The sequence below is a fragment of the Dermacentor albipictus genome, chromosome 7 (genome assembly GCF_038994185.2).
Source record: "Dermacentor albipictus isolate Rhodes 1998 colony chromosome 7, USDA_Dalb.pri_finalv2, whole genome shotgun sequence".
NCBI lineage: Eukaryota > Metazoa > Arthropoda > Arachnida > Ixodida > Ixodidae > Dermacentor > Dermacentor albipictus.
In genome coordinates this window covers 108233244-108246719 of record NC_091827.1, presented here as the reverse complement: position 1 = coordinate 108246719, position 13476 = coordinate 108233244, and positions in this window count along the sequence as shown.

Genomic DNA, 13476 nt, shown 5'->3' with positions numbered 1-13476 from the left:
TAGATAGATAGATAGATAGATAGATAGATAGATAGATAGATAGATAGCCAAACAGACACACAGACAGACAGACAGACAGACAGACAGACAGACAGACAGACAGACAGACAGACAGACAGACAGACAGACAGACAGACAGACAGACAGACAGACAGACAGACAGACAGACAGATAGATAGATAGATAGATAGATAGATAGATAGATAGATAGATAGATAGATAGATAGATAGATAGATAGATAGATAGATAGATACCTGTAAGTGGGTGAAGTATCATAGTGTTACTTGCCTTAATAAAGGAATAAGAAAAGTTAACCAGGTGGTCTGTCGTGTTGGTGGCATTTCATATGCTAAAGAAGGAGAACGAGAGTATGAAACATGGGAGAAAAAAGAGCAGAAAAGGAAGCCAAAACAAGCTACTCTTCGGGCTCGCATATTTTTATGTATATTGGTGTCGCACAATCTCCAGGCGTTGGGAGGTTTTATCTAACTTGACACGCAAGGCTATCCTCTAAAAACCTAGTCTCCCCTGAGCAGGCACCTTCAGTCGACTGGTGTCGCGAGGTCCACAATTTTTATTTGCTGAAGGACTGCGCGTTTTGCATAAACATTAAAGTTCTACACCGCCAAGAACATTGTTCGGCACAGTCATTTCAATCACACGCAGGTGGCGAAATACGACCGCGCCACGTGCAACCTCTTGGAAAAACTTTGTTACGGCTCCTCCGCGACGAACTCATTTGCACACCACGAAAGTCGGCGCCAAGGCCCTCAGACTATCGCTCGCGGTACCAATATATTTTGTTATCGCGCGAAAGACGCGAAACCATACAAAGAAGCAACCGGGAAGGAGAGAGAGGCTATTTGCTCTCCCACTGTTGCTTGATAAGATTTCGCGTCTTTTCCACCATAATAAGTATGAGCCGAGCAGCCCGTGCAACACATCGTGAAAACATTTCGGAAGCTCATAAACGCTGAGAGCTCCGTGTTTCCCTCTTCGGACATGAACGAGAGCATCCGCATGCGTAAACGTCTCTGTGTGAGTTTATATTCGGGATGCTATATAAAATGAAGTGTGCCTCTCCCGCAGAAATAGATTTCGCTTTTCTTTTTGAGCACCTTTTGCAGCTCACTGTTCTCCACGTAACAATGTGAGAGCCTTGCTTTTCGTTCTACGTCGCCACATCACAGCCCGCGCTCTCCATAGGTCTAGGTGCTCAAACTCCAGACGGCTGGGCCAACGCTATACTCTTGGTACTGAGGAGCCACTTGCAATAGTTTGAAGTGTTGGTATGAAGAAGCACGAATGAAAATTATCTTGCCATCGTGGTCGTCATATTTATGTCCTCATGTCGCTTTGTCATCGTCATGTCTTCATAGTTGTATCATTATCCTCTTCACTGCATCATCACCGTCGTAGCATTGTCACCATCATCGTTGCTGTGGTTTGGCGCATGACCAGAGATTAGGATGGATGGATGGATGTATGTTATAGGCGTCCCCTTTAGAACGGGTCGGTGGCTTTGCATTTGCCACCAAGCTCTTGCTACTATACTATTATTTAACAGTAAATAAACAGTTCGTAGTTTGCGCTATGTCCGTCCGCGTCCTGTCCTTCCTTAAGATCGTCTGTGTAAAACTGAGCGCAATATAACCATGAACGTTCACCAACTAGCCCCCTTCATTGCTTTACTGCCTAATGTCCTACCTAGGCTAAACAATAAATAAACGCTATGAACTACAACACCCAAATTTTCTGATCCCCGATTGCGAACTGTGCTTTTGTACATCTCGATCTTTTGTCGTTTCCCTACTTTTCTTCCACCAATTCTCCAATAACCTCTTATTAATGCCTATTGCGGACATATTAATTTGCCACTACTGCGGCTGAACCCAAGCGCTTCAAGGAGGCCAGTGGTGCCTAAATCGACCACTGGGTAGACGTCTTCACATTCTAATAAAATACGCTCCATTTTTTCCCTAGCTTTACCGCAGCAAGCACATGCTTCTTCCTTCTAATATATCGCTTTATAGGGGCGTGTTCTAAGGCAAACCCATCTCTCTTCAAAAAGTAATGAGCTTCCCTTTCAGCTTTCCTAAATGGTTCCTTTCCTGATTTCGTTTTTTCTGCTAAGTAGTTACTCAAGGCATGTTTTTTTGCCATTGCCGCCACCCATGAGATTATTTCCGCCTCTCTCACTTTCCGCTTCATGATAAGCTTCATCACGCAAGACGTGATGAAGCTTATCAAGTGTCAAATCATTGACAACACCACAAGAGATGTAAGATGCATCTTAGGCTTAGACCTGGAGAAGGCCTTTAACAATGTAGCCATGCTCACATTCTTAACTCCATCTCCAAGCTCAATTTGGGAGACGCCTTCCACAGATACATTAGCTCGTTCCTACGGGATCGCAAGGCCAGGCTCAAAATCGGTGACCTCAAGTCCGACAATTTCATTTTGGGCCCCAGAGGCACGCCACAAGGAGCGGTAGTCTCACCACTGCTTTTTAACATCGCCATGCAGAAACTATCGGAAAGGCTCTCCAACAAAGAAGGGATCACTCATAATCTCTACGCTGATGATATCACAGTCTGGTGCACCGGAGGAAGCGACGGAGCTGTTGAATTAGGCTTACAGGAGGCTGTACATCAAACAGAGATGTACCTGGAAAATACGGGGCTTAGATGCTCCCCGAGCAAGTCTGAGCTCCTCCTCTACAGGCCAGTCGGGAGAGGTCCCAAACCTTGAGGCTGGAAACCGTTGTCAGAAATAAACATCAACCTCCACACTACGAGCGGCTGTACCATCCCCAGAGTAGACACCATTTGGGTGCTTGGCATGTTCATCGAATCAAATGGCAGTAACAATACGACGCTCAACAAGCTCACAGCCAAGACTGAGAACATGATCAGACTTATCAACAGAGTCTCGAATAGGCTTGGAGGCTTAAAGGAAGACAACCTCCTCAGGTTGTTCCACGCCTTCCTCATGAGTCATATAGTTTATGTGGCAGCCATGCACAAAGGGTATAACTCCGTGAAGAAACGATTAAACACGCTCATCAGAAAAAAGTATAAAAAGGTACTAGGCATTCCGTTACGGGCGAGTACGGATCTCCTTATGCAACTAGGAGTGTACAACACATTGGACGAGATAAATGAGGTCCAGGAGTCAGCCCAACTGGCCCGTCAATCCTGTACCCCGCCTGAAAAGAAGATCCTGGCGGTTCTTGGTATCAACCCTTTCCTCATGGAAGAGCGGAAATATGAAATTTCAGAAGATCAAAGGAACAACATACGAGTTGCACCATTTCCTCGTAACGTTAATCCTCAACACAACGTAGGCAGACGCAGGGCAAGAGCCCTCGCCCTCATCAAGCGTACCAAGGACGATCCCTACTCGGCATGTTTTGTCGACGCCGCCCAATATGGACAGTCGTCTAACTTCGCTATTGCCCTCGTTGACCACAACGGACAGATAGTTAATGCGGCTTCCCTGAAGTGCTCAACACCAACCAGAGCGGAGCAGGTCGCAGTTGCTATAGCACTCCTAGACAACAGCAGATAACAAATCTTCACTGATTCGAGATCGGCGGTCAGGGCTTTCGCTTCAGGATCCATCGCTGAGGAGGGTCACAAGATTCTCAAGAACAAGATCATCTCTCCGCACACCATCACGTGGTTTCCGGCTCACCTCGAACCCCAGCTTGACTCGTTTCCCAATCTCAATGACATCACCCACTCCCAAGCGCGCGCATTTACCCACCGCGCGGGAGCAGGATCGAGCTCAGACTTTGGGGTCCTCGAGTTTCGGGACACTCTCACTACTTTCAGCGAAATTACTACGCACTATCACAGGAGGACTTATCCTCCCCCTCACAGCAAACTGGCTAGACCTCTGGCGTCCACTTTACGCATGCTTCAGACTAAGTGCTATCCAAACCTGGCCCTTTTCCACACGATCACTCCAGAGGCTTTTAGCTCTACTTGCCCCGACTGTGGGGCTGTTAGCAATCTCGCACACATGCTCTGGCGATGCCCATCGTTACAGGGACACAATCGCATCACAGAAGAAGAATGGAGCTCTGCCATCCAGAGCTCCGACCTTTCACGTCAAACCTGAGCTATCCAGAGAGCCCACGATGCGGTGGTTAGGCTCGGCCTACCCGTCCCCACGTGGGAGTGGCCCTCAGCTCGGCCCTAGGGCAAAGCTTCTCAGGACCTTGTAATTAAAGTTCTTTGTCTGTCTGTCACTTTCCGCTAGACCTTTATTGTTGCTGTGTTGCCCACCCTACAGGCCGCATAGTTGCTGGTAAGCTTCCTAGTTTATTTCCTCTACTGTGAATCAATGTTTTTCCTGTACGGATACCTGAACACTCTCTCAGCCCATTTACTTTCTTCCAAATTCCTCAGCCGTTCTTCATATTCAATTATACTGCGAGCTTCCCTCGCTTCAAAACTAGTCCATCCGATATCACCCTGCACAGCTTCATTTGTAGTCTTCCCGCGAGCGCCCTATGCGAGGCGACCCATTGACCTTTCGTTCCCGTCGAGTCCTGATTGTACCCCCGATTTAAAGCAAACAACCACATTTACGAATCTAAGTCCTGGAACCAGTACACCTTTCGACATACCCCGGAGGACGTCGTACCTATTGTATCCTCATGGCCGACTTTCTCTTCCCCTTTACTGTTATTGTTTTTTCCTGTGGTTCCATATATCTATTGCCTTCGTTTATCCATATACCAAGGTCTTTATATTCTGTTGCCCGAGGTATTTCCTGGCCCTGTATGTCTCCTGTCCATTGTTTAATACCATAACACCTGATTTTCTAACACTAAATTTTCAACTGAAATTGCTGCCTTCCTGTCCACAGATATGAGCCAGACGTTGAAATCACATTGCCTGTTAGCTAGCAACACAATGTCGTCCGGATAAAATAAACCTGGGAGCTGCCGCTCCACTACTGTAGCCGCCTGTTTGTATGAGAGATTAAACCCGATATTACTTCCTTCTAGCTCCCTCGCCATCCTCACCATGTACATCATAAAGAGCAGCGGAGATAAAGGGCACCCCTGCCTCAGTTCCTTGGTGATATGAACTTTCTCCTCGCTCCTCATCTCTTTCCATTCAACGCAAACGGTATTTTCTAAGCAGAACTCTCTCAAAAGCTGTAGACAATCGTCATTTAAGCCTGCCCCTTACAGAATGCCCCACAAATTGTTGCGGTCTACGTTGTCATAGGCTCCTGCAATGTCTAAAAAGGGCACATATAACGGTCTGCTTCCTACTTTTGAGACTTACATACACTGGGTAAGAACAAGTAAGTTATCAACTAAACACATACCCATTAGGAAGCCATTCTGAAGTTCTCCCAAAATGCCATTATTATCAGCCCATGCTTGAAGCTTTAATTTGATTGCCTGCATTGCTAGCCTGTATATTACCTATGTAATGGTTAAGGGTCCATACGAATAAATTATATCTTTCTCCCGCTTATATTTATAAATTCAATTCACTCTACTTTGCTGCCAACTGTCTGGTATTCGTCTAAGTTTTTTCCACTGCTCTCCCCTGAGCTTTCTTACTTTTTAGTCCTAATTTATTAATCAGCTAAACGCAAACCTCGTCTAGCCCTGGGGCTGGGCACTTAGGAATTTTCTCTTCGGCTTTCGTCCAGTTGAAATTTGTCAGCGCCAGCTCCTTTCCCACCTGGGCCTCTTGCTCTTTTTTTGCTTCCAATACAACCTTGTGATTGCCTTGGATTTTGCTAGTTTTCGGATAAAATTTATTGCCGCTTCTCCTTCTAGTCTGTTTTCATCTTCGTCTAGGATATGTTGTTGCATTGTTTTTGACTTCCTGCCTAATAATTTTATGTGGTTACAATATAATTTAGGTGCAGCCTTCTTCTTCTCACGTATTTCTGAGAACCAACGTTCATTTTCACCTTTTATTTTGCATGCACCAGTATTTGAAACATAGACCTTTTCTCCCTGTATGTTTCCCATTTACTGGTTACTTCATCCCGTAGCAACGGCGCCTTCTTTGCCTGCCTGTGCTCTCGAGATGCTTTCTGTCGCTCGGCGATCGCTTCTCTTATCTCCTTGTTCCACCAGCTTTTTGGTTTCTTTTTTTCCTTTCCAATGAACATGTTTTCTCTTTCCGTATTTCTGTCATTATTATACTTAGAACCTCCCCATATTCCCATTCTTCACTTGGCCATTTGTCAAGTTCTTCCTAATCTTTGGCCAATAGCGTAAGACGCCGTTCCTGTTCATGCTGGGACAAAGCAGTGCTGACGTCAAGTGCAGGAGCTGGGACTTGCGTAGGTGCTTGCTTCTTCGAGTAGTGAACAGAGTCGCGAGTGTCCGCATCGCTGTCAAAATAGGCCACAGCGGTGCCTTTGGGAAGGTGCCGTCGCTATGTGCTAAAGTTTGTTATTAACTGGTTCGTGCGCCCATCGGTGACATTCATGATTCCCCGTGCGGCCGAGATACCATGAGTAAACAACAATGTGGTTATTTGGTCGGCAACTCCTTTAAAACAAAACCGTACGCCCCATGCAACCGAAACAAGAGTACATGATCGAGGTGGGATGACGACGTCGTCTCCTGTTAGAGGAAAGGAGTTGTGTTGTGGCGATAAGCAATGGAATAAACCAGAGCTGTTATAAAACGTCACCGTGTGATCCATGATGTTAAATACGGCGCAATATTTTTTGAGGAAGTCCATTTCATGCGGTTTACGTGTACTATAATAGCGTACGTTATTTTGCTAGTTTAACATTCGCAATGTGTATGGACGCGAAGAAATAACGTCGAACATGGGGGCACCCATTGCTGTTGCTTCAGCGTCAATTCTCTTGGTGGCTATGCTCTTATTCGCGTTGATCGCCAGTAACTGTTCCAATGAGCTTTCGCTTTCTCTAAACACACCTGAAAGGTTAGTTATACGTGCATAGCGCGTTCATTTTCTGAGATCGTTTGATGATTCTTGCGCCCGTATGCCTAACGAGACGCGCCCACCTAGCAACGGCAGGAAGGTTGCTAACGGATCGTCTTGGCTTGAATACGTTTGCCATGAGGCACCCGACGGCGCCCTGTTTTATAATGTTTTCCCTACGTTTATATTTCCATAAAGTAAACTAAAAGACTTCAAAGGACACGCATCGTAACGTCCCGCAAATGTGCTTACGTTTAACGTACGTAAGGCTACAAACGCTATTCTAAAACTGTCTATTCTGTCTTCCGAATGGCTAAAACAAGCTTTGCACCCACGCATTTGTCTCGCGTGTCAGTAGAAGGAATTCTGCAAGCGTCTTGCATGGTCTGCCTGACAGACTGTGTTGTGGCCTGTGCATATAGCGTACTATCGCGTCGCATCAGGCCAAGTTGTTTTGGAAATGTGTAGTTGCCCTCGTATTTGTGCTCTTAAAGTGCGGAGAATATTGCTCGGAAATGGGGAATGCTCGGACATCAGCTGCGTCCTTCATAATTTATTGTTTGGCTTGGAATGAGTCCGGTATTTTCGACGTCATTATGTAAAAGCGAATTGATCTTGTTTATAATGTCGCCCATTCACAACTTTCGCACGTTTTCTATCTGCACGCAGCACTCCTATAAGATATAAATAAGAAAATAGCACATGTTTGTAATCTACTTCCTTTAGCCGATGCACTCTGGTGGAGCTTCGTTTCGGAACTTCTGCTGCTTACATGCTGCCACAGCCTTGGATGTACGCATTGTACGCATGTACGGATGTACAAGCATTTGTATGGAGCTCAATAAAATTTCCTCATTTACAAGGCGTTTTGCGTCTACTTTACGAAATTGCACGTGACAAAAATTTTATGGAGGCTTGTAAAAATTGTTTGTAATCATTTTAACAAATAAAAATTTCGCACTCACACCACGTGCGAATGAGCAGCAGAAGCAACAATTAGGCGCCATGTAGCAGAGGTGGGATAGCATGTGCCAGCTCGAGTTCAAAACCCGCGCGCCCAAAGGATAAACCGGGTGCAGTTCTTCCCATACGCTTGGTGCGCTACACTCAATTTGGCCGCTGGGCTGTATGGGAGTGTTCGCACTTGTCGAATGTCTTTCTCTATGCAGACACCCGGTTTTCTGCAACACAAGATCTTTAACAAATGGTGATTGAAGGAGAAGAAGGACGGAACAACAGTTTCTGCTGGTGTTCCTGCTTGTTTCACGTAGGGGACGTCTACCTTTGACCCTTTGGCACCTACAGCGTCGTGGGCACCCTCGAAGGACCAAGTATTCGATAAAGTAAACTTACCTGGTAAAGGACTCTGCACAAGTAGTCGAGTACTTGTCAAGACAGACAAAAGCAGAATTAGAGGCCTTTTCTGTAGATCTGAAAGATCTATATTATAGCATGCCAAAAGCAGAATTGCTTCAGTGCGTCCAGGAAGGCATTGACAGTTTCGGCTCCCTGGCTTTTCAGAACGAAACTGGTATTCCGGAAGACAAATTCTTGGCTATGCTAGAACATTACCTGGCTTCCACCTATCTTGAATGGGACAGTCGTTTGTACCTGCAAAAGAGCGGCGTCTGCATAGGGTCGTGTTTAGCTCCGATCCAGAGTGACTTATTTTTAGCTCGTGCTGGCAGAACCATTTCTAGCAGTCTCGAGGGTAGTAGCGTAGTCAAAGTTTTTAGATTTGTTGACGACTTCCTAATTTTGGTAGATAAAAATTGCAGTGACGCCGACTTGGTCGTTAGTCAAACATTGACAACCTTCAGGCAGACTTTATCCCCCATTGATGTGACCCACGAACTTTCGGTAGATTCCTCCATCCGGTTTTTAGATCTTAGATTGTTTTTAGCAAGTAACCACGTCTGTTGGCAGTATGAACCTGGTGCTACTAAACCTCTGCTGCCTTTTAGTTCCTCTCATTCTAAGCTTGTTAAACGCAGCATTGCCAACATGTGCCTGCTGAATGTTTTTAAGAAGTCCTGTCCACATCGAGCTGAGGCGAGTTTTCTTAAGCAGATTGACCGCCTGGAAGAGGCAGGCTACCCGCAACCTGTTTTAGTGTCCGTAGCGGAAACAATCCTGAAGAAGTCGCGAATCCGCCAACCGGACCAGGAGTCACCCCGCGAAAAAGAAAAAGTTGCTGTCATACCTTACATACACTGCATGTCACATAATTTGAAAAAGATTGCAAAGCGAGCTAACGTAAATGTCGTGTTTTCTGCTCCGTGCAAGCTCTCTAAGCTATGTCGAATGACCAACCCTTATTCCCGCAAGGCACCGGCCTGTTTTACAAAGCATGAAAACAAATACGTAGATTGTCAGGCAGGAGTTGTTTATGAGATTCCTTTAGATTGTGGAAAAAAGTACGTGGGCCAAACAGAGCAGTGCCTGAATGACAGACTGAGGCAACACAATAACAAAGTGAACAATGGGAGGGAGGGCCACCTGGCAATTCATTGTAGAAATTGCAGATGTAAGCCAGACTTCCACGCCTGCGCTGCGGTTGCCAGAAGCCGTGACAAATGGGTTAGATTAATAATTGAGACCAAAAGAATCATTGAAGCAGCTGATAACTGCGTAAGTGTTGCATCCATATCACTGTCACGCAAAGAACTGCTTTACTTGAACGCGAATGCGCCCTGAGAACCTGTGATTGCGCTCGTAGTATAAATCGGTGGCGTTTTTTCCTGATTAAACATTGTTGGAAGTGGCGCCCTGTGTGTGTGTGTTTCTTCTTTGTCCTCCGTCATTTTAGCGCCTTCACTTCAGAAATCATCTTAATTACGGGAAATGGTCCCGAGACTGTCGTCGAGAAGACGGCACCAGTAGTTGGCCTCTCCGACGTCTACTGCGTTCAGCACATTGGAGACCTCAACCTCCAAGTCACCGTCAATAGACTGTTTCATAGGTCGAGGAGGATAGGGCGCGCGGAGAGCCTTTCCTCCTCTCTGGCTTAAGTGATCCGGCGCGGCGCTGCTTGAAAGTATTGCTGTCGCGTGCTGCGGAATGATTTCGAGATGTTTTAGACCTTACTTTGTGAAATTTACGCCAAGTTCATTCATATAAGGTCGTCAGGGAAGTCTTTCGTTGCATTGGTAACTACTGTAGGCAGAAATATGTCTTGGGGGCGAAAAAATGTGACGCGCATAATCAGCCGCGGTGTACGCGCATTATCAGTCGCAATGCATGCATGTGTTGTTTACTATTTTGCTTGCATCAATTGTAACTCGACAAAGAAAACCGGCGTCTCTGCATTATTAGCATTAAATTGTCAATCATCTCACTGTCTGATGATTGGCTAGGGAGTGAAACATAAAACTTAAGATCGCATGCTCTTGCACGGATAACCTAAGGCAACCACGAAACATCTGATAGGCAGGCGCTATCAAATATGTGTGATTTACTGGCATTGTTCTCACGTATTTCAAATACAGTGTGCTTGAAATTACCGTATGTCTACGCTAGCCTTGCTGCAAGAGGCCCATGGCGCTGCTCGACACAGCGATCACTGCGGTTGGTGAGCCAGCACGATACATATATAAGCTGTGTGCTTCGGCATTGCCTTTTTGGCCTGTATGTTTTATATATGAGAGGGTTCGCATAAAAAGAATGCGATGGCAATTTTTGAGTGCAAAATTTCTGTAATACGTGTGAGTGCATCGCAGAGAACTGAACGAACACAACCGAAAAATAAATTCGGTTATCATCCTCTTTCTCTAAAGAAATGAGAAAACGGGCTAACGTCGCACAACGTTTATAAATACATAACCGCTGATGTGGTATGTTTTGACCACGCACTATATAGAGCAAATATATCTGTAATCCAGCACCTACTACTGCTTAGGACGCACGCGAATTTCGTAAACGGTCGCTTTGATGGACAAGCTTAATTCAGACTGTAAAATATGCTGCTATTACTAGCCAAAACGATTTTATTAATGGGTGGAAACCTCATCCACCCAACGGAGTTGTCACGCAATGTAACTGCAGCGAACAGTTTGAATGCTTGTCAAAGTATAACAGCACAGCTCCTATCGTAGGAGAAGGTTACCTACGCTGTTACGATCGTCGCGTATGTTTCATGGCTCCTAAAGCGCAGCTTGGAAATAGAGGATAATACTGCAATAAGGTCACATTAGTGATTGGAACATCCTGAAATACACAACTGATCTCCGAGGCTGAATGTAGGCTCAAATGTGCGCGCACACATCGCGCTCAGTGTTCCGTCCACCTCAACGCCAGCACAAATTGCGGCCACGATGCCTTAAACCACTCAGCACGTCTCATCGAACCGTTTACCACGTAGAAGACGCACGTCATACTAAACAGACCGCATGACCACGAAAACAAACACCAGAACCTACCACCGAGCGTATACCAGCCATGCAAAAGACCGCTTTCACCCAAGCCAGTATGGCGCTGCTCATAGGCGGCGCCACTGCATTCACAATATGCTGGCGCCTACCAAAAAGCGGACTATAGCGTGGCTTCCATGGCTCTAATCGTCGATGCTGGCTACCTTGTCATCGGTGGCGAGCGTCGTCATGTCGTTCCCGTCGGTGTGTAGGTCACCGACGTAACCCGCCTCTGCTTGCCATCCTTTCTTCTGAACGAAGTCCTCGTTTAGGCACTATCACCATACGGCAAGGTTCTCTCTGTCAACACTGGTCTTATGAACGCACGACTTGGCATGCTCACGGGCACCCGCTTCATTGAGATGAAAATGAGCACCACAATCCCTGTCCCCATCTACCTGCCAGTCCCTGCTTATCGTTGACGTATGACTACCACAGCTTGTAACGCATGTGTCGTCAGTGCCGCTCCAGCGACCAATACCGTGCACAGTGCACCACAGCGTTTCCTGGCCGATGTGGTATCCATAGCCACGAAATTGACTGATTTGACCGTCCTTTGCGGCGGTCGCATTTCCTGGACGGCGTCAATATTTGGACGCTGCTGGTGTAGCCTTTCCCCCATTACTTCTGGCATTAGTTGCGGTCGCGACTGCGCATGACACCGTAACCAAGGAAATTGCCCTGACGCCGCATCAACTGAATGACACCTTGATAACAATTTCATTACCCGCAATGAGGTTCCGAAGTCCTATAAAATAACCGGAAAATATCATCGTGACCCGCGCTAAAAGTTATGACATTTTGTGTGTGCAAGAAACGATTTTTTTTTCACCACTGGACATTTTCTTGCGTTCTAACGCACTTTCAACTTCAGTTGTTTTTTCTCTTTGGCGACATCACGCTCTGGCGGAGTGGGTACTATTATTTTCCATAGAGCTGTCGTAGGAGATAATAATTTTTTCTATGATGAGACAAGGCGAATAGTGGCATTTGATTGTGCGTTATCTTCATTTAGGTTACGTATATGGTGCATATACAGACACGCACAGGCTTCTAAGTCTAACAATGTTTTTTTCGTGACCTGGAGATATATTTCTTGGACGGTCATTACAAGCAAGCAGATGGGTAAGGCCCAGGCTGGGGTTTCCTTGATTGGAAAGCACGGGAGTCGTGCCGCCTCGTCGAGCACTATCGTTGCTGTATGCATATCAACTTTTTCTCTGGACGTGGCGACGCGGCGTGCCGTCAAGCAGGTTAGGCCGTGCGTATGTGCCAAGCAATTTATATGGATATGTTTCCTAATTTGATGTGATAACATTACCCATATCCCCTGTTTATATTTCCGATCACAGATCACTTAGGCCTAAATTTCGCTTCCATGCTTCCTCATCAGTAAAAACTCCGCGCCTGACGCGTGCTCACGCTCTTATTAAGAGTCTTGAGTGTCTCTCTTTGTAGATCTGACTCAGTGTCATGGGGCGCGCTCAAGGTGCAGTGGCGTTTGCATTGTTCAGTTAAAGCACGTGGAGTCAGACGACCTATGTCAGAAGAACTGGTGAAATCTGAGATACGGAGATGAAGGGCAATACGGAGATGAAATGCCGCATTGCCCTTCGGGTCAGTCAACTGACTCCGCTGATGTGGCCATGACAGCCTTAGCTACGGAGCCGTTGCCAACGCTTCGTCACAGCGTCACCTTTTTCAGCTGCTGGTTCGCAATGCAGGCGTGATGCTTATGCACACCCTGAACTTCTGCGCTTTGTAAGAAACTCGCTTTTTAAACAGCCGAATGCATTCGGTTCTACGGCCCACATAGCACTTCATGTTATGATGCCTCCAGTGCGTTCTTATTTGCTCTTTGTATGGGATTCAAAAAAAAAATATTGGCTGGGGCTTAGATAAGGTTAGGCCTGAATATCTCGAAGCGAAAAGGTTAGTTATACTTATGGTTTAGCTTATTGTTATGCTTTATAATTTAGCCTTTGGTTGTGCTTACGGTTTAGCTTGTGGTTATGCTTATGATTTAGGTGATGGATATGTTTACAGTTTAGCTTATGGTTATGCTTTATGATTTAGCCTATGGTTATGCTTACGGTTTCACGTATAGATATGCTTTCGTTAG